The following is a 20,603-nucleotide window of genomic DNA, read 5'->3' as shown; positions in this document are numbered from 1 at the left end:
CTGTAAATATAAAGACATTCAAGAAAATTCACGATGTCACTATGTCTTGTTCTTCAGTGCATTTATGTAAGAAGAAAGCACCCCGTGAGAAAGGCACCACTCTCTACTAAATGACCTGCTTGGGGCCTTAAGGCTCATGGTCTCCAAGCTGTTTAGTGGCCTGTGTCAAAAAAATGACTTGTTTCGGTCCAATTTCTCTCAATTCAATAACCCCTAAGCCTCTCAAAACAAAGCAAAGTTAAAATGATTTTCAATTGCTTTGGACTAGGATGTGTCAGGCAGTCACCACCATTTCATGAACATCAATAGAACAAAGCACTCACCCTTAAACCTTTCTCTTTTTCTCATTAATCAAAATTCCAATGAGCTGATTTCTTTTTTAGCCTACTCTAGAAGAGATTTATGAGAAATGGGATTTTTCTGACTCATGACTTTGAGCTAAGTACTCTGGATATATATTCCAGAGAAAAGCAACACAGCTAATCATCCCACTTAACTCTAAATAATATGCCCTTGATTATAAATTGTATTCCAAAAGTCCAGCAATCAAGAAACTTGAGGGAAATGAGAGCATGGCTTTCTGTTCTCAACTCTATTTCTCTGTGAATGACTTTTTTTTCTGTGGTTTATTTAGTCATACATTCTCATATAAGTTCATTGTGTCAGAAAGGTAAAATCACAAGAATTAGCGATGGAGGATTTCACCTACTCAGCCGCCTGTCGTCATCTGTCAACCTTCTACCCATTCATCACCTAGCCTGTCACACTTGACATAAGCTTCTGAAGGGATGGGCGAAAGGGAGGCAGGAGAGGCTAGATAAATGTCTTCATGATCATCTTTAGCAATGTCAGACGCTCAGCACTCTCAGTATTTTAGACTTGCCTGTGACAGCTTTTCCACTAGCGCTAAAGCTGCATTCCAAATTGATATTTGTGGCGGTGTGGATTCTGGGCTAGAGCAACGCCTTAGGCAAGCCAAATTCTGCAGTTTGATACCAGTAAACAATATGATCTCTCTTTGTGTTTATGTGGATGTGCTGGAGTGGAATGAAGGGAGGATAACTTCAAATGACAGTTGCCACAGGTGATTAATTTTTTTTTTTTGTCTTTTACAAATTTACTCTGCCTACTTTAATTTAAATTGGTGTTCCTAATGATCCTTTCATTTTGCACAAAAGCTGAAGAGATGCTTTCACTCATGAAACAAATAAGCAGGCAGGATGTCATCCATAAAGATGATGCTTCTGACTCACTGTAAAAAAAAAAAATAAATAAAAAAATAAAACAAGACCTATACTCTGAGGTGTTTCTTCTTTATTGACATCTACCTGATCAGCCCATTTGTGACCAACAAATGCAATTGTGAGGTGAGACAGCTGATGGAGAAAGAAGGGATGCCAGTAAGATGGGATATAGAGAGATGCAACATAAAAGTTTTAGGAGAAAAGGCCAGACTGAGCCCAGAGAGCAGAAAATATGCTCCAGCTCAACGTTGCTAATTGTAATCAGGAAAAAGTAAATTAATCTCACCATGGCTCAGTGACAAAGGGGATAATAAATGAATGCTACTGCAAAAGGATACCATAAATTGTGACAATGCCTATGAAAGTATTTAAAAGTTACAAAGTATTATTCAAGTACTAGTTAAATATTATTTATAATTCTCTCATATCAAAGGGAAGTCAATGGACTGATAATTGAGCCTTTAAACTTTGCCTTGGGAATCAGAGAGAATATAAAATCTCATGTTTTATTAACTTCACTCTGTTTTTTTATGGTCTAATCTTAGTCATCTTTTAGGGTTTCCATTTTGGGATATATGTAAACATGAAAGCAGTGGGATTAGTATATATCAAAATATTTAAGCAATACATATTTAGAGAAGTTGGCAGCACAGAAATGAGCAACTTTTAAGAGTAATTTTAGCCATCTCATGGGAAAATTAGAATAATAAAGTAATACAATGCTAAATAAAGATTTTCAAGGATAATGGCGACTCAAATCACAATTCATTTTTATGACCTGAATTAAGGTTTTTTTTGAAAACAAACAAAAAACTTTACAGTTTTTATTTTATTGCAGAAATATCCTTTAGAATTTATGATTCTAAAGGAAAATATCAGGATTTTTCACTTTCTCTTTACTCAGTCAATAGTCAGGGTCTGTACTGTGATTACCTGACATACATTCAAACAAATGTGAGCTCCCACATTGATCTATCACTCTCTGGGGACCAGAGCTCTCAGAAGCTCTGTTTCTGAATAACAAGGTGAGAGTGAGCCGATACAAACCTTCTTTGAAAGAAAATGTCAGATTCGGAGTACAGAAACAACAGAAATATCACAGCCTTCCTTAGAAGATACACAGGGCTGCATTTCCTAAAGTATGTCCTCTAGACACACTCTATTAGAAAATCTGATGAGCACGTATAGCCAAAGTGTTTACTGCTGCTGACTGCCCAAATCCACTCTTAGAGGAAAAGAATTGAAATGTAGATAACCTTAAGTTGTATCCAAAATATATTTATAATTTGAAACTCAAAGTTGAGTAATGACTTCTTTGTTCTACATAGACAATACCCTGTCTGCCTCCTGTAGCAATGCATGACATTTATTCAATTGGTGGGAACCCACAGGGTAAAAAAGATCTCAGAAAATAAAACATTGATCAATTATTTTTTATTTCCCAAAACATTTTCCTTTTTATACCCCAAAACACCTTACCTGGACCAATATTTTAGCTTATGAACTACCTACCTCCAGGTTCTCCTTAGTCCAACTCATCATCAGACCATTAATAGTCAGATTTGGATTTTCAAAACCCACCTCTGATCATGACTCTTATTCTTAAAACTTTTGAAGGTTTTCCAGTGCTAACACACACACACACACACACACACCCTTTACAAGGCACATGATAACATTGCAGCAATGTTTTTATCCTTAGTTCCCATTAAACCTTCATATACAAGCTCACACTGCAGTTAGACAAAACCACCTATTTTCTTTCTAACACTGGCTGGGTTTTTCTTCTCTGTTCACACTGCTTTATTCTTCTGAAATATTCTTACTCTTCTGTCTCTGCCAGGTTGAAATTTTACATATCCTTCAAGTTCTATGTCAAAGATTAAACACTAAGTTTTCTGACTGAATATCATTTCTCAGTATCCCAAATTTCCTTTAAAATACTCAGGAATACTCAAAAGCATTTGGTAATCCTCCACAGTGGCTCTCAATGGTAGAAGCCAAACTGTAACTAGAATCTGGGAAGGATTTTCATCAGTTACAAGACATAACAAACCTAAGTGTCATTCCAATTTGGCAAGAAATGCTGGCTTGCTTGCTGTCATTTGAGGAACACCACATTGCAGAGCCTACAGAATGGAAGCATTGTCTCCACCCTCTTGAAAACCCCCCTTGTTAAGACCCAGATTCTCAACTTTGTGAGTTTTTTTTACATTGCATTTTATTAAATTTTTAATAACAAAATCTATTAATTTTCTAATGGCCAAATACTTTCATTATATTTTATTTTCTTAAATGGATTATCATTTCCAGAAAATTGATGAAAGGAGGTGGTCTGGAAGAAGTAGAAGGGATGGGCGGTAAGGCAAAGATTCTGCAGTAGTATAATCCAAACACTGTGGAGTTGGTGGGAGGGCTTAGAGAAACAAGAGGTAGGAACAAATTTTCCTTGGAGGAACCATATCATGTCATCTCTTGGTCAAGGTTTCAGACAAAGAGGTGATTAGAAATTATATACATATATATGTATGTGTGTGTATAGAATATAAATGCATTAAATTAACATTTAAGAAAACAATTGGAAATTTGACCAACAACTACATATATGAACATGCCTCTCAGCTGCAGATCTGAGACAAAAAGTATACCAAATGTTCAAGTGCAGGTGTGTAGTTTTTTCTTTTAACTGCATGATAAAAATGATTTAGCTTTATTTTTGAGAATCAAAGACATTGTGTGAAATGAATTTTGTGCAACTATTTTTTGCTTACTATGTAGGTCTGTAATGCAAATTATAATACACAATTTATGCTCATGTTTGATGCCATAAGATTTACTACATTTCTGTTGAATTTATCTGATAACCCTCCCCAACTGAATTGAATGGTGAATAGTAGAATAAAGATATGCCTCCTATTTTTCCTTCCATCAATTCTAGACAGGATTTTCCCACTTTCAGGACAGGTAAAAAGGAAAATAACTTGAATGGGACCTGTGAAAAATACTTACTATTCAGAAAATTACTTTGTAAACTTGTTGGATATGTCCAACTCTAACACATAGGTAAATAACTGAGTATTATATAAACATTAATCCTCAAAACAAACATTTGGTTGGGACACATTAGAAACAAGATATTGTCCGAAGATACACAAGTTATTATGAATGGCTGAGGTAGTTGCTGTCGCATCAAAAAGATATATTAGAATAAAATTTTCTAAAACAAAACAATATAGTCATAGCATTCTCAGCATATTAACAGATTAGCTAATAAAGATTTCAATGAATACTAGTAAATGTAGCATATTGGTAAAATAGTTAATGAGCCTCATATAAAAGAGTATGTAAGTCAGAGATAAAAGGTAAATCATAAATGTTTTTAAAGGTGAAAAATAAACTGCAAAAGTATGTGAAAAAAGCAATCAGTAGATATAAATACTGAGATATTAGTAAAATAATCAATAAAATTATGTACCAAATGTATTCAAAAATTTTTTTTCTTCTAAAAAATAACGGGATACACGTGCAGAACATGCAAGTTTGTTACATAGGTATACATATGTTATGGTGGTTTGCTGCACCTATTGACTCACCCTCTAAGTTGCCTCATCTCACCCCCACCCCCAACAGGCCCTGGTGTGTGTCGTTCCCCTCTCTGTGTCCATATGTTGTTCTCATTGTTCAACTCACACTTACGAGCGAGAACATGCAGTGTTTGGTTTTCTGCTCCTGTGTTAGTTTGCTGAGGATGATGGCTTCCAGATTCACCCATGTCTCTGCAATGGGCATGATCTCATTCTTTTTTATGGCAACATAGTATTCCATGGTGCATATGTACCGCATTGTCTTTATCCAGTCTATCATTGATGGACATTTGGGTTAGTTCATGTCTTTGCTATTGTAAATAGTGCTGCAATAAACATTCATGTGTCTTTATAGTAGAATGATTTAATTTATTTGGGTATATACCCAATAATGGGATTGCTGGGTCAAATGCTATTTCTGGTTATAGATCCTTGAGGAATTGCCATATTGTCTTCCATGTTATCTGACTTCATGGTACCTGGCTTCAAACTGTACTACAAGGCTACAGTAACCAAAACAGCATGGTACAGACATATAGACCAATGAAGCAAAACAGAGACCTCAGAATGCCACACATCTACAACCGTGTGATATTTGACAAAACTGACAAAAACAAGCAATGGGGAAAGGATCTCCTATTTAGTAAGTGGTGCTGGGAAAACTGGCAAGCCATATGCAGAAAATTGAAACTGGACGCTTTTCTTACATCTTATACAAAAATTAACTCAAGATAGATTAAAGACTTAAATATGAAATCTAAAATCATAAAAACCCTTGAGAAAAACCTAAGCAATACCATTCAGGACATAGGCATGGGCAAAGACTTCATGCCAAAAATTCCAGAAGCAATTGTAACAGAAGCCAAAATTGACAAATGGGATCTAATTAAACTAAAGAGCTTTTGCACACCAAAAGAAACTGTCATGTGAACAGTCGACCTACAGAATAGGAGAAATTTTTTGCAATCTGCCCCTCTGACGAAGGTCTAATTTCCAGAATTTTCAAGGAACACAAACAGATTTACAAGAAAAAAATAAAAACATCAAAAAGTGGACAAAGGATATGAACAGACATTTATGAAAAGAAGACATTTACACATCCAACAAACATGAAAAAAAGCTCAACATTACTGATCATCAGATAAATGTAAATTAAAACCACAATGAGATATCATCTCACACCAGTCAGAATCGCAATTACTAAAAAGTCAATTACTAAACAGATGCTGGTGAAGCTGTGGAGAAATAGGAATGCTTTTATACTGTTGATGGGAATGTAAATTAGTTCAACCATTGCGAAAGACAGTATGGCAATTCCTCAAAATTTTAAAAATATGGCATCTGGGGAACTGTTTTGCCATGTATACAAAGCTAGCTTAGAGACAAGAGGAAAGGCTAGAAATAAGTAGGCACTTTTCTAAATAAAGAAGTGTAAACACCAATGTTCCTTATGGAATAGTGCCAGTATATCCCTTATTTAATGTTTTTATAAATGATTTAGAGAAAAAGTACATACGAGAATCTTGAAGTTTGTGGAAATCTTTTCTGTGTAATGCAAAGCTATGCTGAATCTAAGTGATCTAAGGAACAGTTTGTAATTTGAGTTATAAAGAGCAAATTCATTTTAATCTGGGGCAGTGTATTTAAAAATATATAATGTATATGTAGAATATATGTGTCTTGGTAACACCCATTTGCACTTAAGTTATCAGCTTTTGAATTATTATACTCATATCCTGCAAGACAACAGGAAATAAAGATTATTGCTTTCAAATATAACTATCAAATACTCATCATCGAGCAACTTGGAATATATTAATATATTTAGTGTAAAACTAAATATACTAATTTTGCATTTATGCTATACTTAAAGCCTATATATCACTGTGAATGAGGGTTACAAAGATTATTATTTTCAGTTATCTGGATTTCTCAGTAGCATTTGACACAGTTCATCATTCTATCTCAGAAGTACTCTGATTACCTGACATCAGAGACATAAAACTCTCGGTTTTTCAGCTAACTCTCTGGACTCTGTCTCAAAGTATTCATAGTCACTTTCTCCTCTACTTTGTGTCTTTGGAAAACTGTAAGTCTCTATTACCTGGAACTCCACAGAAGGCCATTTTTCTACTCAAGCTGTACCTTCTCCTTAGGTTTCCTTCCACTACCATAACTTTAAATACCATGAATATGCATATTACTCACATTTTATTCCAGGTTTCTCTTCTGAATTCTGTAGTATGTATTTAAGTATCTACTTGGTATCATCACTTGATGTCTCATGAACATCACAAATATAGCATGTATGAGACCCAACCTTCAATGGCCCCCATCCCAAACATATTTCTTTTCTGCTTTTCCTTATCTGAGCAACAGACTTGACCTCATATCCAGTGCTCATGGCAGAAACCTGGGAAGCATTCTTGAAACAAGTCTCTTGTCACCCACCTTCATTCCATCCTTGCTTGGGTGAATTTTGATTAAAATATTCCCTTCTTTCCATTTTATTCCAGGTAACTTGAACTTTTTAAAAAGTCTTCTAATACATCTGTCTGGTTCTATTCCTATCTCTCTCTAATCCTCTACTTAAACAGGAGGAAAAGTGATATTTTTAAAAGACATAATAAATGTAGCTCTCCTTCTCAAAAATCCAGTGTCCTTAAAATAAATTAATACATCAAACACATTCTGCTTATAGTACAGCTTGATCTGTTCTATTGCATTTTTATCTTCATTTCCTGTTGTTTATTGAAAGAATATTGGGTTATTTCTATTTCTGGACAACATCAAATCCTTTTAGGTTCAAGCATGTTATTATTTCTACCTGTTGTCCAATTCTTCTGTTCAATCTTTTTCTTAGTGTTTCCCTCTCCCAGGACAAACAACCATCTGTCAACATCTACTCACTTATTTCATCTTAGATTCAATTCATTTTTCACTTAGAGACCATTCCTCTGACACCACTACTTGATTTACACACCTCTGTTATTACTTTGATAGCATTTTTTAACTTCTCTTTCATGCAAATTGTGGGAGTTATACAGATATTTAGTTAATTGTGTGTATGGAGACTGTAATAGTCCGTTTTCACACTGCTGATAAAGACATACCCGAGACTGGGCAATTTACAAAAGACAGAGGTTTAATTGGACTTACAGTTCCACATGGCTGGAGAGGCCTCACAATCATGGTGGAAGGCAAGGAAGAGGAAGTCACATCTTACATGGACGGTGGCAGGCAAAAAAAAAGAGCTTGTGCAGAGAAACTCCCATTTTTTAAAACCATCAGATCTCATGAGACCCATTCACTATCACAAAAATAGCATGGGAAAGACCTGCTCTCATGATTCAATTGTCTTCCACCAAGTCCCTCCCACAACACCTGAGAATTATAGGAGCTACAAGGTGAGATTTGGGTGGGAACACAGAGCCAAAACATATCATTATCATTCCATTCCTGTCCCCTCCCAAATCTCATATCTTCACGTTTTGAAATCAATCATTCCTTCCCAAGACTCCCCCAAAGTGTCAACTAATTTCAACATTAACTCAAATGTCCACAGTCCAAAGTCTCATCTGAGATAAGGCAAGTCCTTTCTGCCTTTGAGACTGCAAAATCAAAAGCAAATTAGTTACTTCCTAGATACAACGGGGGTACAGGCATTGGGTAAATACAACCATTCCAAATGGGAGAAATTGGCCAAAACAAAGGGGCTACAGGCCCTAGGCAAGTCCAAAATCCAGTGGGGCAGTCAAATTGTAAAGCTCCAAAATGATCTCCTTTGACTCCATGTCTCACATCCAGGTCACGCTGATGCAAGAGGTGGGTTGCTATGTTCTTTGGCAGCTCCGCCCTGTGGCTTTGCAGGGTACAGCCCCTCTCCTGGCTGCCATCACAGGCTGGCTTTGAGTGTCTGTGGCCTTTTCAGGTGCCAAATGCAAGCTGTCAGTGGACCTACCATTCTGGATTCTGGAGGATTGTGGCCCTCTTCTCACAGCTCCACTAGGCAGTGCCCCAGTAGGGACTCTGTGTGGGGGCTCTGACTCCACATTTCCCTTCTACACTGCCCTAGCAGAGGTTCTCCATGAGAGCCCTGCCCCTGCAGCAAACATCTGCCTGGGCATCCAGGTGTTTCCATACATCTTCTGAAATCTAGGCAGATGTTTCCAAACCATAATTCTTGACTTCTGTGCACTTGCAGGCCCAATACCATGTGCAAGCTGCCAAGGCTTGAGGCTTGCACCCTCTGAATATGCAGCCTGAGCTCTGCATTGGCCCCTTTCAGCCACAACTGGAGTGGCTGGGATGCAGGGCACTAAGTCTGTAAGCTGTACACAGCACAGGGACCCTGAGCCTGGCCCACAGAACCACGTATTTTTTCTCCTAGGCCTCCAGACCTATGATAGGAGGGGCTGCTGTTAATATTTCTGACATGTCCTGAAGACATTTTCCCATTGTCTTAGGGATTAACATTTGGCTACTGGTTATCTATGCAAATTTCTGCAGCTGACTTTAATTTCTCCTCAGAAAATGGGATTTTCTTTTCTATTACATCGTCAGGCCGCAGATTTTCCAAATATTTATGCTCTGCTTTTCTCATAAAACTGAATGCCTTTGACAACACCCAAGTCACCTCTTGAATGCTTTGCTGCTTAGAAATTTCTTCCACCAAGCTGAGCATGGTGGCTCATGCCTGTAATCCCAGCATTTTGAAGGCCAAGGCAGGTGGATCACCTGAGGTGAGGAGTTCAACATGACCTGGCCAACATGGTGAAACCTCGTCTCTACTGAAAAATACAAAAAATTACCTGGGCATGGTGGCAAGCATCTGTAATCCCAGCTACTTGGGAGGCTGAGGCAGGAGAATCACTTGAATCTTTAAAAGGCAGATGTTGCAGTGAGCCGAGATCACACCATTGCACTCCAGCCTGGGCAACAGAGCAAGACTCAGTCTCAACAAAAAAAAGGAAAAGAAAAAGAAAAAGAAATTTCTACCACTAGATACCCTAAATAATATCTCTAAAGTTCAAAGTTCCACAAGTCTTTAGGGCAGGGGCAAAATGCCACTAGTTTCTTTGCTAAAACATAATAAGAGTCATCTTTCTTCCAGTTCCCAAAAAGTTCCTCATTTCCATCTGAGACCACCTCAGCCTGGACCTTATTGTTCATATCACTATCAACATTTTTTTCAAAGTCATTCAACAAGTCTCTGGGAAGTTCCAAACTTTCTCACATTTTCCTGTCTTCTTCTGAGCCCTCCAAACTGTTACAACCTCTGTCTGTTACTCAGTTCCAAAGTCACTTCCACATTTTCGGATATCTTTTTAGCAATGCCCCACTCCCGGTATCAATTTACTGTGTTAGTCTGTTTTCACACTGCTGATAAAGACATACTGAAGACTGGGCAACCTACAGAAGAAAGAGGTTTAATTGGACTTACTGTTCCCCATGGCTGAGGAGGTGTCACAATCATGGCAAAAGGCAAGGAGGAGCAAGTCACATCTAATATGGGTGGCAGCAGGCAAAAAAGGAGCTTGTGCATAGAAACTCCCATTTTTTAAAACCATCAGATCTCATGAGACCCACTCACTTTCATGAGAACAGCATGGGAAAGACCCACTCCCATGATTCAGTTTTCTCTAATCAGGTCCCTCCCACAACATGTGGGAATTATAGGAGCTACAACATGAGATTTGGATAGGGACACAGAGCCAAACCATTCAGAGACTGACTCACAGCCCTGTGCTATTAAGATAAAGCTCAATGTTCTGTGAAGTAAGAATTCAGTCTATATTTTTACTGTTGATTTCACATGATCTAAATCAGTTTTTAATGAATGCTTAAGACATTTAAAAATTTCTATGTTGTAAATTTTATTTAATGTGTGACCCTGATAAAATGGGCACGAGCTAAGTCAACAACAATTCTGAGAGCAGTGCAAAGGAGGCATTCCCTTCATAGATTTATGCTGAACAAATGTAATTATTGCTTCACACTTGTAAATTTAGGAAACGTCAATTCATTTACTATTTCATACACAAGGTAAAAATTTCATGAACTGTATTACTTCCAATAGATTGTAAAGGCTAAAGTATAGGTAAGCACAACAACAACCAGCTGTATTTATGGAAGATCATCTATAGGTTGCTAAGGAAAATAAGAATGTTTTGAGAATCACCTGGGATTTGATTTGATGTTGGTATTTTAATCTTTCAAAATGAAGGCATTTTAATTTCAAAATTATACATGTTCATTTTTACCTGACATTCCCAATTCTAATAAATTAAATTTGGCTCAACTTTAGCACACTGATGTTTAAAGACATCTTAGCCTGTGACCTAGACTATTCTCCAATTGTAATGTATCTGTTTCATCAAATCCCATTGTTAGTAATGATTTTTCAAATTTCTATGGAAAATAGGTTCCTGAAATTTTCTCTCATAGTAATTAAGAGAAAATGCAAAGTTTTTTTGTTTAACATTCTGTCTTACCTATTGACTGTAGGAGCTGTAAGACAAAAATGGTGTATTTCTCACTCATTATTTTATTTCTAACATCTATCTAAAACAGTGTTTGAAACAAAATAGATATTTCTTAGTAAATATAGTCAAGGAAGGAGAGATGTTTCTAGTCTCTTAAGACAACAATTTGTATAAATATTGCTGTAGTGCAACTCAAAGTAGTTAAACATCTCAAGCATATCAAATACAAAGAATCATATAATTTATCCTGAATAATAATCATTGACAGTATATTTTATGAGCAGAGTAGGATCAGATATAAATTTTACTGTGGAATTTAAACAAATGAAAAGGATCAAGTAAAACAGCTTGGTACATTACCCTATTTTCTTCTGAAAGACCAATTAAAATGACCAATTTATATATCATGATTTCAACTTGCTTTACAAAATCATAGAAAGTTGTTACTATTTTAGACTATTGCCCAGAGAGATCACTGAGATTGAAGAAATTTTAGTAACAAGTAAAGAAATTGGATCTTTTAAAAGATCCATATTCCAAAATATCCATAATCTAAAACCTAGACTTTTTGTTCAGACCACAAATGTTCTGATATCCTTACAGTTAATCCAAGATTGGAGTGATTAGGGCCAATATGATACAAATAAATAAGTTAAAATATAAACACTAACATAGGTAGCACAGATATTTGCAAATAGAAGAAATCCAGAAACCAAAAGTTGAAAGATCTAGATAACAGAAAGGTGAAATCGGATTACTCTCAATCAGAGGTTATTTGTTCTCTTCCTTGCTTTATAAATCCTGCTGGTGTAAGCTGCATGACTTTTCAGGTAATGACGACTCCTGTATCCAGGATGAATTGGAAGTGCTGCAAGTAAATTTGCCTTCAGTTTTAGCAGAAGGGAAGCGCCTGGGAGATTCTCATATTAAAATTTAGGTTAGTTTCTTCAGAGTCAGCAAAACAAAACAAAATAAAATCCAACACCCAAAACCTGTAACAATAATATGATGAGAAACAAATTAACATTCACAAAAATCTCTTTTGGAATTAACACATTGCATTGTAAAATTTGCTTAAATATCTATATTATTGTAATGGCTGTCGCTAAACCTAATTACTGCATGTGGAAAATAATTTCATTGCTGAATCTGTCAAAATAAGCCTGGCATATTACATTATAAAGTCTATCTATAACAATTAAACATGAACATGAGTAACCATTTCAGCAAAGAAATACTACAGACTAATAATGATCCATCCTTACTGTGAAATTCAGTAGTGTTATGACATAGATTGCAAAACTCAGTTAATATGAATTTCCTGCTTTTTGTATATACAAAATGACATTTTCAGTACATATGCATACACACATGTACATACACTCATACATAGTGTGTATTGTGTGTGTTTATTCACATATTGCATGTTACTTTTTTTGATATAGCATATTAGTCATTTTATTAAGTCTCTTTATAAGTCTTGGGTAACAATGAAAGATATCATGTCAGCGATGTTTGGAGAGCTAACTCTAAAACTATATTAGTTGGGATGTCATGATGTTTAGATTGCACTTTGACAAAGGAGAATGATATTTGTCTTTAAAAGCTGAAATCATGAAGCACAACATTGTTCATTATAAATGAAACTACTGGTAGTATTGGTTATGGATGAAAACTGACCAGGTAACAACACATAAATAACACTTGTTAAAGATACACCAACATTTAAAATACATACTAATAAATTATTCCCTTGCAAGATTGTGCATGAAAATATTGATCCTATTTTGGTGACTTAAACTCCACCAAACGTTAGTTTTCTAAAGGTATATTTTTGTCCTTGAGCACTATTAATTCTTGAAAGCTATCATTTAGTTGCCATATTAAATGAGATAACATATGTAAAAGTATTCACATTTTTTAAAGTATAATAAGAGTAATTATTATCTTCCTGAAAGAGTGAGAATATAACAATAATATAACTTTCTCTTCTGTAAAGTGTTATAGTAAAGTGTAATAGCAAAGTGTTACAGAAGATAAAGTTATATTATTGCTGCATTCTTACTCTTTCAGGAAGATAGTTCCAGGTTGCTCATCTAATTTTCTATTACATAGATTTCAGAATGTTCCCACAAAAAGATTTTATACTTTATGAAATTCAGAATGATCATCAGTTTGAGATTGCCAGGTGGCTGATAAAGGTGTTTGATAACCCCAGTTTTATATATGTTTATAGACATTTAATGAGACAATGCCATTAGCTTAGAATTAGTTATGATGAATTTCAAAAAAATATTGACATTCATAAATATTAAAAATGTGTTTAAAAATTGAGAAAATATTTTCCTATGGGAAAAATAAACATAAACATATTACAAACATAGCCATTTGGACTAAGGAATTTTGGCCAGAGTAAATTGAATGGGAAATTGGAAGTTACAAATGTGTTAATATTGTCTTACACACAGTAGTTTATCTTTTCATATGTCATATGTACCAGGAAGGCAACTATACTTCCTTCCAGTTGCCTACCAGAAAAAAAATGATGTTCTTTCAATCATACATAATTGTAGAAATGTTTATACCCACCAGAGATATATGAGAGTGTTCATTTACCTAAAAGAATTTTGACATTTTGTGTTATTATTGTTTTTAGGCTTTGGCAGTGAGATCCATGAGAACAGATTTTGTAGTGTAAATTAAAAATTTTGTTGCATGCAAAGTTAAAAAGTGCTGTATACATTTTTAATGAATGTTTTATTTTGAAATACTTTAATATTCACAGAAAACTATCAAAGACATTGCAGACTTTTCTTATACCCCACTCCCAATATTTCTCACTGTTTATATCTTATACTACCATGGTACATTTGTCATAATAAATGAATCAATATTAATACATAAATGAATATTAATATTAATTGGCTTATACAACAAATAATACATTATTAAAATAATATATAGATTTATAAATAATTACCAAATATTGATATATATAACTAATATAACTACCATTATGTTATTATATCATAAACTACTATTATAGTTACTATTAACTAAACTCCATACTTTATTCTAGTTTTTTAGTTTTTTTCTAATGTCTTTTCATTTTTCCAGTATCTCATCTAGAATATAACATTACATTTATTTATCAGGTCTCCTTAGACCCCTTTGAGCTGTGTAATTTCTCAAATTTAATTGTTTTTGGTGACATTGACAGTTTTGAGAAATATTGGTCAGGTATTTTGTAGAATTTTTTTTCAAGTGGTATTTGATTCATTTAAAAAAATAGACTAGGGCTATGGGTTTCACGTAGAAGGTCAAAGATGTAAAGTGCTGTTCTCAGCACAATATATCAATGATATGTGTAATTGACTGAACTTTATCAGTGATGATACCAACACTGATCATACACGTACCTGATTAAGGCAGAGTTTACCAGATTCTTCAATGTATACTTATTTATCTTTATCTCCCATTTCTATGCTGTATTATTTGGGGGAGAATCATACTGATTTCCAATATATCCAATATTCCAAACACAAAGAAATGATAAATGTCTGAGATGATGATATGCTAATTAACCTGATCTGATCACTATACATTACATGTATCAAAATTACAATGTACCCCAGAAATATGTACAATTATGTGTAAACTTAAAACAAAATAAAGAAATAAGTCTATGCCATACTTATGGGGTGGCAGTTGTATTCCACCTCCTTGAGGGGATGTATCTATATGAAGTGTTCGGAATTTATAAGAAAAATTTGTATTTTCTTCTCCAGGGATTGAGTTATTGAATCACTTATTAAATCACTTATATCACTTCTTTAAAATTACCCAGTCTCAAGTATTCTTTATAGCATGTGAAATCAACCAAATGCACCAATCGTTTTGATTTTTCAGAATTTCCTTACTTTCTGGTGTGAGAAGATGCACCCAGCCTTTTGTTGTGTATTCCCTAACTCAGATATAAAATTAACCATTTTTTCCAAGAAGTCCTGGTTGCTTTAGTGGAAAATGGTGCATGATGGGGTGCCCTTTATATGTGACCTGCCCCTTCTCTCTGGCTGCCTGTAAGATTTTTGATCTCTCATTGACTTTGGGGAATGTGATAACTATACATGTTGCGAAGGGTTGTCTTGTACAGCAACTTGCGGGATTTCTCTGAATGTCCTGAATGTGCATGTTGACCTCTCTAGTGAGGGTGGGAAAATTTCTATGGACAATATCTTCAACTACGTTTTTGAAGTTGCTTGCTCTCTGTCCATCTCTTTTAGGAATGCCAATTAATCATGGTTTGTGTCTCAGCATAATCCCATATTTCTGAGAGGTTTTGTTCATTTTTAAAATTCTTTTTTCTTTATTTGTGTCTGCCCACACTGATTTGAAAAAGTGGTCTTTGAGCTCTGTGATTCTTCTTCAGCTTGGTCTATTCAGTTATAAATGGTTCCAATTGCACTTTGAAATTCCTATAGTGAAATTTTCATTTCTAAAAGTTCTGTTTGGTTCTTCTTAAAATGGCTATATCACCTTTCAACTTTTGAACTGTTTTACTGTCTTCCTCGAATTCGATCTCAACCTTTTCCTGTAACTCAAAAAGCTTCCTTGCCATTCTAATTTTGAATTCTATCTGTCATTTCAACCATTTCAGTATGATTAAGAACCATTGCCGGGGAGCTAGTGTGGTTGCATGGAGGTTAGAAAACACTCTGGTTTTTAGAGTTGCCAGTGTTCTAGCACTAGTTCTTTGCCATCTGCGTGGGGTTATGTTCATTTAATCTTTGAAGTTGCTGGCTTGGATGGGACTTTTTCTTTTATATTCTTTGATATCCTTGAGGATTCAACTATGGTATAAGTTGGGTTTAGTCAATTGGCTTTGTTTCTGGATACTATTATGGGCCACGGCTCAGCTCAGCACTCCTGGCCTGCATACTCTAACCCTGACAGGCTGGGACCTGGCCTGCTTGTTTATTCTCTGGCCACTTGAGGTTAGGCACCTGCTGCACTGGAGGGGCTGACATTTTCCCAATTGTTCCCACTGGCAAGAGCACTCTAACAGGGACTGCCAGCAGAAGCACTCTGGTGAGGTGGCAGAGGTGGCAGTGAGCTTACATGCATATGCATGCTTGAAAGGAGGGGCGAGGAGGTTGTTACAGGCAAATGCACACTGCCAGGGGAAGCTGTGGGCAGGTGTGTGCTGGTGGGGGAAGACTGCAAGTGGGTATGCACTTGCAGGGGTCTGTCTATAAAAGTAATCCCATGAGTAGGCAGGCTCTGCCAGGAAAAGAGTTATGGCAGTGGCTGCTGGCAAGAGGAGGCTGTGCTATAAACAGGTTCAGCCAGGGAGGAACCCTGGGAGAAGCTGTTGGTCAAGGGAGTGCTCAGATCAGACTGGCCTCATCCCATGGCCAAGATAGCACTGCTCTGTCCAGGTCTAGCAGCTAACAAAGGTTGAAACTGCCTAGAGGAGTATGGTGAGACCAGGGGGATGGGTGCCCATGGCCATGCAGTGCCAAAACTTCTTGTCTCTGCAATGGCTGGCGTTCTCTCTGACAACTCTCCAGGCAGTTCTCCCTGCTATATTAGAAGTCCAATGTAGGTCATGGGGTCTCCCACAGTCAGGATCCCAGAGGTCCATGGTGAGAGTGGGCCACTTCACACCTATAAAACTTACCCCTTCCGTAGGAGCTGTTTGGGGCCAGGAGCAAGTCCTGGTGCTCAGCAACCCCCGGCATGGTTCGCGCTTCCTCCTCTTTCAGCCCCAGGGGCTGTGTCCTTCCTCTGTCAACTCTCAATGCCTTCTTTCCAAAGAACTGTTCAGAGTGTGCTGGTCTACTCAATGGTCTAGTCTCTCTTGGTGCAAGAAGCTCTTCCTGGTTGCATCTAGTTGGCCATCTTGTCTCTGCCTTCTCATCACTGTTTTGTAGTTTTCCTTGTAAGGAGTTTTTACCTCTTTGGTTAAATTTATTCTTACATATTTTAAAACATATTTTAGCTATTTTAAATGAGATTGCCTTCTTGAAGTCCTTCTCAGCTAGTTCATATTGGTGTATAGAAACACTACTAATATATATAAGATTATATCATCTGCAAAATGGAACAGTTGACTTCCTCCTTTCCAATTTTAATGTACTTTTATTTATTTCTCTCTTTCTCTCTCTCTCATTTATTTATTTATTTTGAGACGTGATCTTGCTCTGCCACCCAGGCTGGAATGCAGTGGCACAATCTGAAATCTCTGCCTCCCTGGCTCAAGCGATCCTCCCACCACAGCCTCCCTAGTAGTTGGGACCACAGGCATGTACTACCATACCCAGCTAATTTTTTAATTTTTGTAGAGACAGGTTTTCGTCATGTTGCCCAAGCTGGTCTTGAACTCCTGAGCTCAAGTCATCCATCCACATTGACCTTCCATAATGTTGGGATTACAAGAATGTGCCATACCTCTGGCCTCTTTCTTTCTCTTGTCTGATTGCTCTGGCTAGAAATTCCAAAACTATGTTGAATAGGAGTAGTATAAGTGGGCCTCCTAGTCTTGTTCTAATTCATACAAGAAAGGCTATCAGCTTTTCCCCATTCAGTTTGATGTTTGCTATGGGTATGCTATGTATGGCTTTTATTATATTGAGATATGTTCCTTTAATCTAGTTTGTTGAGAGATTTTATCATGAAAAAATGTTGAATTTTATCAAATGATTTTTCTGCATATATTAAGATGGTCATATGATTTTTTTCTCCTTCATTTTGTTGATGCTATATATCATATTGACTGATTTACATATGTTGAACTACTTTGCATCTCTGGAATAAATCCCTCTTGATCATGCATGGTACATTATCTTTTTATTGTGCTCTTGCATTCAGTTTGCTAGCATTTTGTGGAGAATTTTTGATTCTATGTTCTCAGGGATACTAGCCTGTTGGTTTCTTTTTCTTTTTTTTTTTTTTTTAATTGTGTCTTTGACTGGTTTTGGTATTATGATAATATTTGCCTCTGGAATAAATTAGGAAGAATTCCCTCTTCTTCAATTTTTTTTTAATAGTTGGAAATTTGGTGTTAGTTTCTGAAGTCTGGTAAAATCTGGCAATGAAGCCATCCAGTCCCATAATTTTCTTTGCTAAGAGATTTTTTGAAATTAACACTTCAATATCATTACTCATTATTGGTCTATTTAGGTTTTTTTATTTCTTCCTGATTCAATATTGGCCGATTGAATATGTTCATTAATGTATCCACTTGGTTTAAGTTTTCCAGTTTGTTACTGTATAGTTGTTTATATATTGTCTGATCATATTTTGTATTTCTGTGTTATTAGTTGTAATGTTTCTTTTTTCATTTCTGAGTTTATTTCAGTCTTACGTATTTTCTTCTTGGATAGTCTAGCTAGAAGTTTATTGATTTTGTTTATCTTTCCAAAATATCAACTTTTTTGTTTTATTAAGTCTTTGTATGTTTTTAGTCTCTGTTTCATTTATTTGGATCTGAACTTCATTATTTCTGTCCTTCTACTAATTTTGTTTTTGATTTTTTCTTCCTTTGGAGTTTATTGGGTTGCATCATAGATTGTTTATTTGGAATCTTTCTACTCTTTTGATGTTGGCATTTATTGCTATAAACTAACCTGTTAGCACTGCTTTTGCTGTATCCCATAGGTTTGCGTATGTTGTATTTTGATTTTCATTTGTTTCAAGAAAAATTTTTATTTCCTTTATAATCTCTTCCTTAACTCAGTGGTTATTCAGGAACATTACTGTTTAATTTCCATGCATTTGTTCATTTTCCCAAGTTCCCCTTGTTATTGATTTCTAATTTTATTTCGTTGTGGTCTGAGAAGATACTTGATATATTTCAATTGTTAAAAATCCTTTGAAAATGTTCCATGTGAATACTATGCAGCCATAAAAAAGGATGAGTTTGTGTCCTTTGTAGGGACATGGATGCAGCTGGAAACCATCATTCTCAGCAAACTATCCCAAGGACAGAAAACCAAACACCGCATGTTCTCACTCACAGGTGGGAACTGAACAATTAGATCACTTGGACTCGGGAAAGGGAACATCACACACTGGGGCCTATTATGGGTAGGGGGGAGGAGGGAAGGATTGCACTGGGAGTTATACCTGATGTAAATGATGAATTGAGTGCTGACGAGTTGATGGGTGCAGCACACCAACATGGCACAAGTATACATATGTAACAAACCTGCACGTTATGCACATGTACCCTAGAACTTAAAGTATAATTAAAAAAAAAAAAAGGCAGTAAAAGAATAAGATGCAAATCAAGCTATTTTTAAACCATCGTTTTCAGGGCCTTTAAAAAAAAACTATAAGGTCTTTAGTGGTGTTTTTAGTTGAAGTAATTTAGAGGTGATTAGGTATTGTTATTTTTGATTCAGTTCTTTAGAACAAAAACTTACAGAAATAGAAAGCTTTGCCATTTCTTTTCCCCACAACTTTAAAAAGTAAACTGAGTTTTGGGTCACAAAAACCTTTCTTTTTTAGTATCCTTTTTGTGCAAATTCATCCACCATCAAATTACATTGTACTCCTTCCTCCTCTGACTACCTGTGGAAGAATGTTTATATAAATAAATTCAAAGTCCTTTAAAAAAAAAAAAAAAAGAAAAGAAAATGTTCCATGTGCTGATGAGAAGAATGTGTATTCTGTAGCTGCTGGGTGACATGTGTACATGTCTTTTAGTTCCACTTAATCTAATGTTCGGTTAATTTTTTATCTAGATAATGCATCTAATGCAGAAAGTGTGGTGCTGAAGTCCCCAAATATTATTGTATTGGAGTCTATCTCTCCCTTTAGATCTAATAATATTTGCTTTATTTATTTGGGTGCTCCAGCATTAGGTACATATATGTTTAGACTTTTTATGACCTCTTCCTGAATTGATCCCTTTATCATTAGATAATGTTCTTCCTTGTCTCTTTTTACTGTTTTTGACTTAAAGTCTGTTTTATCTGATATAAATACAGCTCTTTCTCTTCACTTTTGGTTTCCATTTTCATGTAATATCTTTTTCCCTTCCTTTATTTTCAATCTATACATTTCCTTACAGTTGAAATGAGTTTTTGCAGGCAGCATATAATTGGGTCATTTAAAAAATTCAGTCAACTAGACTATATATTTTATGTGGAAAATTTAAATTATTTACATCCAAGATTATTATTGATATGTGAGTTTTTAGAGCTGTCATTTTATTAATTTCTGATTGTTTTCTATATACTATGTTCCTGTCTTTCTCTTACTGCTTACCATTGTGGTTTGGTAGT

This window comes from Macaca mulatta, chromosome 4 (assembly GCF_049350105.2).
Source record: "Macaca mulatta isolate MMU2019108-1 chromosome 4, T2T-MMU8v2.0, whole genome shotgun sequence".
NCBI classification, from domain to species: domain Eukaryota; kingdom Metazoa; phylum Chordata; class Mammalia; order Primates; family Cercopithecidae; genus Macaca; species Macaca mulatta.
The sequence above is the reverse complement of the archived record's forward strand: the minus strand, read 5'-3'. Positions refer to the sequence as shown.